General features: G+C 46.8%; 1 protein-coding gene across 11 annotated transcripts in view; it reads right to left on the reverse strand.

The window, feature by feature from the left end:
- Positions 1-12,395, reverse strand: part of CUNH1orf74 (chromosome unknown C1orf74 homolog) — a 123,305-nt gene that overhangs the window by 13,157 nt on the left and 97,753 nt on the right. For 9 of the 11 annotated variants that reach the window (XR_002024996.2, XR_002024995.2, XR_004516693.1 and 6 more), the window contains one exon: positions 10,977-11,092. The gene's annotated coding sequence lies outside the window, so the exon portion shown is untranslated. Of the gene's footprint in view, positions 1-489; positions 2,760-10,976; positions 11,093-11,833; positions 11,913-12,395 lie in introns of those variants that run through there. The other 2 variants (XR_002024994.2, XM_033762241.1) reach the window with 2 other exon arrangements.

A 12,395-nucleotide genomic window follows, 5' to 3' on the forward strand; every position in this document is an offset into this window, starting at 1 on the left:
AAAAAAAAAGAATAAGATAAGACTATAAGAGCAAGAAGCAATTTAAATATGTTTGGGGACCATTTTCATCTCCAGAATTAAAGATTATTTTAATGTTTCATCATTGGCTTTTCTCTTTTACTTTCCTTTTTAGTTTTATTTTAGGATTTCCTATTTTTAATGTTCATACAGAGATTTCTTTAACTGAAATACCAAATAGTTTCTTTGGTGTGAAAAACTGTAATAGTACACAGGATCCTAATGAGATAATTAATAATGTGAAATAGGAGGTAAAGGGCTAAAGGTGTAGGGAAAGTGGGAAGGGTGGGGGAAAGGTAATAAGGGAGAGGAAAAAATATGAGAAACTGAAAAATGGAAAAAAGGTGTTTGTAAATGGGGAGGGGAGAAGGGGGTGAAGGGAGGGCAGGGACAAGGGGAAAAAATGAGAATCAAGACCTATTATGTAAAGATACAGAATTCCAATTATGAATGTAACTGTATTGTATACCTAGATTGTACCAATAAACTCAATAAAAAGTTAAAAAAAAAAAAAAGATTCGGGGCCAGATTTCTCAGGGCCAGCTAAGCATTTAAGAAAGCAGAAAAGTAAGGGAACCAGTGTGTGTGTGTGTGTGTGTGCACACGTTTACTAAGTATTGAACCAATGGTCTTATACGTGCCAGAAAGTGTTAGCACTAAGATGCATCCCCAAACTTTTCCATTTTATTTTTTTCAAATAGGTTTTTGCCAAATTGCTGCAGTTCGCCTAGAGCTTCCTGAGTAACCAGGATTACAAACATGCACCCCTACACTCTGTGGGGCCCCAAAATTACTTCTGAAAATTTTTCTTGTTACCTCAGAAAAGACAGGAAGTAAGCACCTTAAGAAAGTCTAAAATTCTATTAGTCCCTCTCTACACTTAAAGTTTAATATCGTTTTTACTAACATCGGAAGGGAGGAGGGCTCGGGCTGGAGGCCCAGACAACAATGGAAACCAGGAAGAGGAAGAAGGAGCACAAAAGTACCGCGGCAGGAAACAGCGTGGCCCCGCCCACCCCCTGGAATGGGTGTAGCAGTGAGACTGAGGCAGGGACTCAGTGGAGGGGAGGGGTGGGCAGGGCCAGGTCACAGAGGCGGTGTTCTTAACCCAGTGATGAGCAGAACTCCTTGGAGTCCTCCCTCTGTCTCTTCCCTTCTCCTCACTTTCCTCTCTACTGCTGCATGAGGATGTGGTGAGGAAACAGCTCGTCTGACACTACATGGTCCTGCACCTTGGCCTTGGGCTCTGCGCCTCTGGAGTTCCATAAGAGAACCAGTTTCTGCGGTTGGCACGAGTCCTAGCCTGTATCGCTGCTAGGGTAGTCTGAGAAGATTCACATGACCACCTTCTTGCTAAAAGGTTTCAAGTATCTTCCCAGTCCTCAGGAAAGCTGCTCTATCTCTGGCTCAGAGATAAATCCTGACTCACTTCTGCCAGTTGCCGTGGTCTGTCTGGGCTGTTACAACAAAATATCTTAGCTGGGGGGACTGTAAACAACAGCATCTCATATATCACACCCTAGAGGCTGGGGAGCCCACAGTGCAGGCTGCATCAGGTTTGTACCTGGTGGGGTTTTGTTCTCTGGGTCACTTGCAGTTCCATCTACTTGTATCCACACACGTAAGTTCCTTCCAGCCTTGCTTCCCAGGGAGCTAATCCTATTCATCACAATCCAACCATTTCCCAAGGGTTCCACCTATTGATGCCATTTCACTGTGGATTAGATTTCAACATGAAATTTAAGAGGATGTAAACATTCCTAAATATTGTACCAGTGGTTCACAATCTTAAGTGTGCTTCAGTTTCACATAGAGAATGTTTTAAAACACAGATTGCTGGCCCTTCCATCTAGAATTTCTGATTCAACAGATTGGGGTAGAACCCAATAAACTGCATCTGTAAGAAGTTCTCAGGTCTTGCTACCGCTGGTTTTAAGGAGTATCTTTGAGACTCATGGCCCAAGCATGTGATGCTAAGACTTTCCTTCGCGAGTGGTCATAAGGAGGGGCGTGTGACCCAGTTCTGTCCACGGGGAAGAATCACTGGGGTCACCCCAGGTGTCAAGAGACAGAATTAGAACAATTTAAAGATCTTAACTGACTCCATTTTCAATGGTGGAATCTGGCAGCACTTCATTCCACAAAACAGACCGTGTTCTGATGGGCTGAGAAGACAGGATGGTTTTACAGACAGAACAGGGCTAAAAACAGCAGAAACAAATGGATAAAGCAGACTGGTCATCTCCAAGTTACTGTCCCTGTAAGGCAGGAAGACAACACTAGCAAAATAACTGATGAGTTAACCTCAGGCTATTTCTGATCACCTCTTGGGAGACAGGATGGAAGCAGAGAAAGTATCATCATCGTGCCAACTGGAACTGGCCTGTTTGGGAAATAGGACCATTATCTCTCTAATCCTGATTTCTTGGGGACAAGATAAGCAGCTCAGTTTCAGTTCAGGACGTGGAACTCTACCACAAGCAACTCCATTTTGATTTTTAGCTTAGTCTGTTGGGGCCCGATGCTGCTGCCCAGTCCAAAACAAAGGTCTCTTGTTCATTGTGGGAAACATTTGCTTACTGATAAAAAGGATGGAAGGAAGGAAGGGAGGGAGGGAGGGAAAGAAAGAAAGTCTATCTTCTTCCACTGGGTGCTGTCCTCTTGAATGTGGTGTCTGAAGTTGTAGCAGCTGTCTTGGGATCCTGGGAGCTAGACCGTGGCAATCCATGCTGAAGATTTTCCTAGGAGAAAAGGGAACGAGCCTGAACTCTACAGAGGGTTCAGCTACTGAATTAACCAATCCTGGAATCCAGGTCTTTGGAAATAATGTTTTTCTTACTGTTTAAGTCATTTTCAACTTGATTTTTTTACCTGCAGCCTAACTTATTCATGGACTCCCAAAACCTTAAAAGATCCAGGATGATGTGGAGAGAAAACTTCGTACAGAAAGAATCTGGGATGCGTCTTCCTTGTCAGTGTGAGAACAGGCCAACCCGTGGGGTACTGATGCAGAAATGGTTGGAATATAGAGTAGGTTCCTTCTATTTACCAATGCGTGGTGATATCATAGGAAAGAAAAGCCAGTTTAAAAAGAGGAGAGGAGTAAGGAAAACATCCTAAGGAAGTAATAAAAGTAACTGACTTGGGAAGCAATGAATTACAGTTAACTGCCCATTTAAGTTTGTAGTCTCACATATAATGAACAGGTGATCTGTTGGATGATAAAGCGCTTGGACACAGGTTTACAGAAAGCAGACGCTGGCCACGGCTTAGCCTTCTCAGAGAACCTGAAACGCTCAGAAGAGGGCAAAGGCGTCCAGTGACTCAGGGGCGTTTATGATGTCGGGCATCAAATCAAAGCAAGACTCTCCCCATCTTCCCACCCTTTTGAGTTGATTTTCTCCTGCCATCACAGCAGAAGCACCGAGCCAGCAGTTTCCAACCCTTTTTTACTGCCACCTCCATCTTCAAAGCCAGCCAGGGAGAAGCTCTGCTTGAATCCTCTCACACTTTGAATCTCTTCGTCAGGAGGAGCCCCCTGCTCCTGGGAAGGGCCCAGCTGTTAGATTCATTCACCTGCTAATGTCCCATTCATAAAGCCAGCCATGCCACATAACGTGACCTAGTCGGGGTGACTGTCCCATCACTGCCACAAGTCCTGGACACCGCTGGGGATTTTAACAGGGGCAGGTATGGGGTGGGCAATGAAGAATTCCGCGGATCATATTATAAACGATTTACATGAAGAAGGCTCCCAGCTTCGATTCTGAATACATGGGAGGAAAGTATTGTGTGAGTCACCCCTGAACCCACTCTTGCTTCGCCACCAGCCTCGGGCAGTCGCGGCTGTTTCTGTGCTTCCTGCTTTCTACCCTTTCCTTTTGATCTCGGCCCCTCATGAGTTGATATCTCTCGTTCCCAGGCATCCCTGATTCATTCAAACCTCTCCAAGCCAGAAATCCAGGCCCAGCCTTCTTCATGGCTCCTGATTCATGAGTCACACACAGTTGTCTGATGCCAAACTTTGCCTCGTGTCCCATCTATTAAGCCCCAAACCAATGACTCCAAAATGAAGCTCACCAGATATGTTCCTCCTCCTCTCTTCCCCAAACCCGAGGGTCACTCCAGACTCCTTCCTCTTTCATAGCAAGTCTGCGCGTGTCCGTCCATCTGATTTCTTGCTCAGCTCTGCCTCCCCCATCCCTGCCACCTGTCCTAGCCCAGCACCTCAGTAGTACGATCGCCCTCCCTCCCCTAGCCCTGCCCACTCCTACCCATCCCCTCTCTACCACAGTGATCTGCAATGCCAATCTTGCTGTCTCAGACCCTAGCTCATCAGTTTTCCACTGCCTAGGGGAGAGCCAGTTCTCTCAAGACAAGTCGATAGTTGTGTACGAGACACCCTGACGAACTAGCTCTGAGCCACTGTACCCAACACGACAGAGACAGCCTATGCCCTCAGGAAGCTTACAGTTCTGTGATGGGTTGAACAGGAAAAGTGAGGTGGCTGTGGGAGATGCAGCCAGGAGAGCTGGCCTCCCCATGTGGAGGGAGTCACTGAACAAGACAATGACAATGACACTAGGAGGAGGAGAAACAGCTCTCCAGATGAAGGAAGATGGGGAAAGTGCTCCAAATGGAAGGATCCGCAGTTGTAAAGGAATCAAGTAGCATGGACGCATATGGAAACTGAGGGCAGAGGGACACGTTGTAAAGATGGAAAACAGACAAGGACAAGGTCATGGGGCTGTGTCAGGAGTGCAAAGAATCTGGAGTGTTATCCAAAGGGCAGTGTGGGAATCCATGGAAGGACCAAAAGAAACAAGAGGCATATTCATTTTGTATTTTGTATTTAAAGATTACACTGGGTTAGAACGGGGTAGAACGAAGTGGTCCTGACAGAGACACCAGCTGAGAGTTCAGTAGATTACAGGGCTCAGACTCGGAGGTAGCAGAGGGGACAGGTAGCAGATACAATTAATAGTTACTTAAGAGGCAGTGACAAGTCTTGGTGATCGTTTACATAAGGAAGGGGGCAGAGAGGGGAGGAAAGAAGAGATCCCAAGCTTTGGACCCGATGAGCTAAGTGGTCAGGGACACTTAGACTAAGAAAGCTGGTGGTGCACGAGTACGGTGTGCAAATATGACATTTAGTTTTATATGTGGTGAGCCTGATATCTATAAGCATTCAAGTCAAACAGGAAGGGGACACAGGTCTAGAGCTCAGACCTGAAGAAGGAGAGGCAGCCATTCCCAGGCATGACACACATTGATGATCATGTACATAACTTCATTATCTGGCTCCTCACTTTCCAGTATTTCATGAAAACCCATTCTTTTTTTCTCATTGAGGTTATTGGTACTTTTTAAGCATATACTACAGTTACATTCATCATTGGGATCTTGTACCTTTACATGACAGATCTTGGTTCTCATTTTTTCCCCATTCACCAGCCCTCCCTTCACCCCTTCCACCCTTTCCATTTTTTTTTTTTTTTTTTATTTTTTTTTTTTTTTTTTTTTTTGGTACCAGGGATCAAACTTGGGTCCTTGTGCTTGTGAGGCAGGTGGCGAAACCACTGAGCTAAATCCCTGGCCCCACCCTTCCCTTATTTACAAAGACTTTGTTTCCACTTTTTTTCCTTTTCTCATTATTTTTTCTTATCCTTTATTTCCTTTCCCGTACCCTTCCCACTTCCCCTATACCTTTAGCCCTTTTCTTCCTATTTCACATTGTCAGTTATACAATTTGGATCTTATTTATACTTTTAGTTTTTCACACCAGAGAAACTATTCAATATTTACACATGTGTGTCCTATTTATTTTACTTACAAGTATGGCCTCAATATGCATCCATTCTCCTATGAATGACTCTAGTTTCTCATTCTTTATGGCTGAGTAGTACTCCATTTTATAGAAAACCCACATCTTCTTTATCCAGTCTCCCACTTGAAGGGCACTGGGGTTGTTTCAAAGGTTTATCTATTACAAACTGTGTCTCTATAAACATGGGTGAGCATGTATCTCTGTGGTATGATTCTTTTAATTCTTTTGGAAAGATACCCAGCAGAGGGATAACTAGGTCAAATGGGACCTCTATTCGCAGTTTTTTGAGGTATCTTCATATTGATTTCCACAGTGGTTGCTCCAGTCTGCACTGCCACCAATAATGGAGAAGGGTTCCTATCACCCCACAACCCACCAGCATTTGTTATTGGTTGATTTCTTGATAGCAGCCATTCTCTCTGGGGTGAGGTGGAATCTCAGTGTTGTTTTCATCTGCATCTCTCAAATGACCAGTGATGTTGAACATTTTTTCATATATTTATTTGGTGCTTTTACTTCTTTGAGAAATGTCTGTTCATTTCAGATGCCCATTTTTGAATCAGGTCTTTATATTTGGGGGGGGTCTGTTTTTTTGAGTTCTTTATATATTCCTTTGTTGAGAAACAGCTGGTAAAAATTTTTTTTGCCATATTGTAGGTTGTCTCTTAGCTCTCTTGGTGATTTCTCTGGCAGTGCAGAATCTTTATAAAAAGATGAGATCCCGGCCGGGCATGGTGGCTCACACCTGTAATCCCAGCACTTGGGAGGCTGAGGCAGGAGGGTCACTGTGAGTTCCAGACCAGCCTGGGCTACATAGTGAGTTCCAGATCAGTCTCAACTATACAGTGAGACCCTGTCTCCAAACACCAAAAAAAAAAAAAAAAAAAGATGAGATCCCAGCTGTTGATTCTTTGTGCTAGTTCCTGAACTACTGAGGATTTGTTCATGAAGTCTTTTCCTATGCCAATGTTGAAAGTTCTACCTAACTTATCTTCCAGCAAGTTTAGTGTTTCTGTTTTAATATTTAGATCTTTAATCCACTTGAATTTTAGTTTAGTCATGGTGAGAGGTAAGGATCTAGTTTTAATCTTTGGCAGGTTGAAATCCAGTTTTTCCAACACCATTTATTAAAGACGCTGTCTTTCCTCCAGTGAGTACAGTTGGCTCCTTTGTCAAGGATGAGGCAGCTGAGTACGCTTGGATGAAAACCCATCCTTGGTGCCATCAGCGCCCACCTTGCTTCTTTGGTCTGCAGTTCTCTCACGTGACTCCTCCCTTTTAAGAACAGTCCCCTTGCCCAGCCTGAGCATGGTCATCCATGGTCACCTAGTGAATGCCGTGTAACCTTCAGCATCCTAAGCAGCTCAGGAATCGCTCACTCTTAGGCCTTGTTTGGCCACCTCCTCCCCAGGTTCAATCGATACAGTCTTCACTGGTCTATTTTTTCCCCTGTCATCCATCCCTATTGCTATGCTTACCTAATTCTAGTATTCTAACAACACATTTCCATGTCTTTGTCCCCTACTTGACTGTGAGATTCTTCAGGCCAAGGGCACTTTGTATTCTCCTTTTCGTAGCTATACTTAACCAAGTGTCAAATTCATGATGGTGTCCTGAAATGTTCCTGCGCCTTCCTGGACCCAGGCAGTGCACAAGTCTTGGGATGGCATAAAGGATCATGGGAACTGCGTATGTAGAGCAGGAGGCAGACAACTGAGTAATAAAGGCTAGTGCTTATGGATTGCTTTGTTTGTGCCAGATATCACTCAAGCCCTTGATGGGGTTCTAGCTCATTCTGCCTTCAGCCAATCCCACTTAGTAGGCATTATTATCACTCTCATTTTATAGATGAGGAAATAGAGGCCAGAGTAGGTAAGCACAGACTCTAACAAGTGGAGAAGGCAGGACTTCAGCAAACTCAAGGCTGCTTACTCCAGAGCCCTACAATCTCAGGAAGTTCCTCGCCTTGGTTCAGACGAGAGCATGCTACTGCGTTTGGAAGAGGCTGAAGGCCACGGAGGGTGGGAATTCCAACACACTGGCATGGCAGAGAATACAGCCCAGAAGCTGGGGGCTCTGCCTGACCAGAAGCCACGAGGGACAAAAGCTACTGTCTGTGAAGAGTCTGCTCCTCCATGATTTGTCCCAGGGGGACGCTGTGCAGGTGCCCCAGATGACAGCAGTGCCAGACAAAGCTGGAAGTGGAAGTGAAAGGTGAGGAGGCCAGAGTTGAGGGAACTCAGCCAAGTTGCCAGGTCTTGGGTAATTTTAGCCCCAAGGCTCTGAGCCAAGGACAGGCAACTATGCCTAAAATAACCTCCCAGGAGAATCTTGACAGCAATTTGCAATCTCTATGCCTCCGGGACTTTCAGATCAATGTAACTAATATGGACTGGACCCCTATTATATGCTGGCACCATGAGAAACAGCAAGAGTCCATGTCCGGCAGAAAGGAAGCAAGCCCATGAGAAACAATGAGCCAGCTGTATAAATTAAGGTTCAGTACATGCCAACCTGTGCAGCAGAGCCGCACAGGCAGCGGACTTCACAGAAAGGAGGGAGCCTGGTGTGCTGGCATGGGCCGTAGTGGCTTCCTGGAGCATATAAGCCCGAACGTGGTCTCAGGGAGGAAGATAAGCCAGAAAGAGTACTGTTCCAGGTAGGAAGGAAGCAGAAGTGAGCAGTGAGATTTAGTGCATGCTGCTATCCGCAGCAATGAGAACCAGCTAAGAAAGCCCTGTGTGGGACAAAGGGTTCTTATAGGAGAAGAATAGGAGGTAAAGTTAGTCGACTAAGGAAGGCCAAACCAAAGGATCCTAGAGTCTGAGAACAGTAGCTCAAGCAAATTCAACATGCAGACCCAGACATCATCCTATGGGCAACCAGAAATCACCTCAAACTTTAAACAGGCAGATAATACTATTTAAAATGAAATTTGGGGAGGATTCATTTGCTCTATTTGTTTGAGATGAATTAGAGGTAAACACTAACAGCAAAAATCTGTCCCTACAGCAAGTCAAATGCTTTTTTGAGTATCCACTAAAGTCTGAATGCCTATGAGCGTAATAAGCAAAATCTCCCCTACCCCTCACTATTGCCGGCTTCACAGGCCACAGGGGAGGTTGTTCGTTCCCATGGTTACCTATGAAAGACCTACTTTGTGCCAAGGATTATACCAGTCACTGGGGACACAGCAAAGAGCAAAACAAAGTTTCAGCCTTTGTGAACTTTATCCTCCAAAGGGCATGAAAGACAGCACAGAACCAAACCAAGAATTCTATCAACATAAAAGCAGGTAAAAGTGTTATAAAGACCAGTAAAACAGGGCACTGGGCAGAGATTGACAGCACAGAGAAGCCTGGGAAGACCTCGCCAAGAAACTGATGCAATATCTCAAGCCCAGGAACCAATCTCATGGAAACAGCACCACTAGAAGGAAAGATACTTGGAAGGGGACTTAGTCTGAAAAAAGACAACAGGACACAAAGAAGTCTTGTTTTAAGTGTGTCAAGTCCGAGATAACAGCAGGGTATCCACACACACACAGAATTGCTGAAACTCTGAACTCTACCACACAACTAGATGAGGAGATAAAGGTTAGGTGTGTGCATTTTTAAACCATCCACTGAGGGTTGGAGATACAGCTCAGTAATAGTCTGAGCACCAGCACAACCTCTCCACAAAGTTCACTGACATTTAAGCAGTAAGATGCCTTCTCTCTGAACCAATATGAATGCAGTGGAAGTAACTCAAGGGTTAAAAAATAATTTTGCAGCAGAGTATAAGACACACAAATAGCTTTATCCTGTCTCCAACAATGGTCCTTTCCCTCCAGCTCTCGGAAATTCCAAGGGTGACACTGACTTTCTGTGGGCAGCAAGAATCTGGTAATAAAATAACAATATTAATAACTGAGGCTCCACACAACAAGCCATGGGAAAGACCCCTCTGCCTGTATCTCCAGTGTCCAAGGCCAGTCAGGGACAGTGCTTCCTCTTTGGTTCTCCTGTACTCAGACCTACTCCTCTTTGGTACCCAGATCATGTTCTGTCCCTTTGTGACTTTCCCCTCCACAGATGGATGTGGGTGCTTTCATGTACAGGAAAAAGAGATCTGGGGGAAAAATATGAAAACTGGCCCTTCAGCATTCCTAGGAAAGGCAAGAATCATGCTGAGACAGACACAGGGCCTTGACATGGTTTGGGTATGGCTCAAGTGTTGTGATTTATCCCCCATGTGCGGTTATCAAAGGGGTGAAGCGTTCAGGATGTAACTCACTATGAATGGTGGCCAGAGGAGGCCTTCTTTGTGGGGAGGGTGTGCTGGTGCTCAGACTGTGATGGCTGTGATTAGATAGTCAGGTGATGTGGCTTAGATAAAGCCCCACGAGTAAGTCTATGGCTTTATAGGAAGACTCCAGAAGAGACACACATGTGCTCTGTGTCTTGCCATGTGACGCCCTGTGCCATATATAAGGACACTGCCACAAGGCCGTCACCAGAGGTGGCTCCTTGACTTTGTACCTCTAGAGCCAAGCCAAAATGAACCTCTTGTCTTTATAACTTACCCAGCCTGTGGCACTGTGTTATGAGAAACAGAAAATGGACCAATGCAAGAAGTGGGCGCACTGCACCGTTCTGCCTAGAACTACCTCCATTTTCGCTCTAAGTCCTGCATCTCAGAAACCCCTCAACCCCAAAGAAAATAGGGTGACTGGTCACGGTGGTCATGTCTGACCTGCACTTCTCTAGAAGTGGCATCAGCCCGTGTACCTCTCCAGTTCCCAGGCTCATCTGACCCCCACCCCGGAACTGGCTTCCTGTCCCCGGCCGGAGGAGTCGCACTTAGAACTCCTGAGCTTGAACCGATGCTGGAGTCCTTCCTTCGACTCCCATGACCTCCCACTCTGCCTCAGCTACGCCTGAACCACCAGACCAGACCCACCTGTGCCCTCAGGTGATGGCACTGCCCAGGACACGAGCTGGGGGGCTGGGAGTCAGAGTCAGGTGACGAACGAGGGGGCGCAGGGAGCCCTCTGGGACACACCAGCGAGGGAATAGGGGAACCCCAGGCAAATGACGGAAACAGGAAATGCCTGGCCAGTGTTGGGTCTGAGGCAGGGCTGACTCACCTCAGAGAGGAACTGGCGAGGCCGCACCTGGGGCCACATCATCAGCTCTTCTGGAAGCTGCCATGCAGGTACCAGGAACGCTCACCAGTCACTTTCGCCAGTTATTAAAGAGTGCTCTGAAATGGCAGAGATTCAAAGAAAATGTCAAGACAAATCAAATTTGGCGTGCTCCCTTGTTACAGAATTTCCCTGAATGGCAAGGTTAAAAGAATAATACACAGGGAACACACTGTCCAAGAATAATCTCCACTTGGCCCCTGGCCACCCGGACACCTAGAGTCCAGACTAAAACACAGACTGCTGTGTTAAGTGGCCTTGACCAACGCCCACCCTCAAGTCCTTCCTTGAACCACGAGCAGCACAGGCACAGGGTGGCGGCTGTCTTGGCTTTTTTTACTGAACTGTCTGGGAAATGACCTCAGCTGCCAAGAAAGGGTCTTCCCCAGGGTGGCAGGCCCAGGCAGAGGCTGCATCTCTGACCTTTGCAACTCTCTGGCCTGTTTGATTTCCCTTCCTGCCCCTGCCTCGCCTTCTCCCTCCCTGAAGCCCTTTGGCCTGTCTGTCTCCCCTTTGCCCCTTCCATAACTGGAGTATCAAGAACCAGAGGGACTACAGCCTCCCAGTGAATGTTTCACCCTCCCCAATTCTATGTCCTCACGCTTCCAGCGCCCCTCCCTAGCCTCTTACCTAGACTGTCTGCTCTGCACACACACACACACGCATACGTACATGCATCACACACACATGCACGCACACCATACCCTACACTGGCTCTGGGCTGGCACAGAAAAGTCAAACCCAAGGAAATAGCAAAGAATTATTGAAATACTTCCTCTCTAGATGAGAAATAATCTTACCAGGGCCCCTTCCCAGACTTGCCTCCCAGCCCAACTTCACTTCTCAAGCGGTTGTGTGCACGTTCGGTATCTGAAGGCTGTTAGCTTACGTGCAGCGGCAGCTGTACAAACACCGAGCAGGTAGGAGACCAGCACGCCCCCCCCCGCCCCAGCTTCCCTATTAACCAACTAGCAAGGCACGCATCTCTGAACTTTAAAACAAATCAGGCAGGAAAGAAATACTTTATCGGCACGTGGAGCTGTGATCGGTGGCTTATTATCCGATCCCTCCCTTGCCTTCTGTCCGATCCCATAAGTGGGAAGGTAACAGCCCCTTCTGAATTAAGACAGCATATTTCTCCGCCAGGTGGGACCCCCAGAACCCCTCCTCCGGAGTGCTTCTCAAGCTGCCAGGGACTAGAGAAACTGCGCACCCCTCCCCTAAGGAATGGACCCTGGGGCAGCACGCGACCAGGGCGTGCACAGCTCATGCCGACAGCCAGGTGCCCAGCCACCCCCCTCCCTTGGTCCGGCAACGCGGCCGCCAGCAGGAGGCGGGTCTCGGGCCAGAGATAAAAGCGGG

The sequence above is a fragment of the Fukomys damarensis genome, unplaced genomic scaffold, assembly GCF_012274545.1.
Source record: "Fukomys damarensis isolate Sample0158 unplaced genomic scaffold, DMR_v1.0_HiC HiC_scaffold_11, whole genome shotgun sequence".
NCBI classification, from domain to species: Eukaryota; Metazoa; Chordata; class Mammalia; order Rodentia; family Bathyergidae; genus Fukomys; species Fukomys damarensis.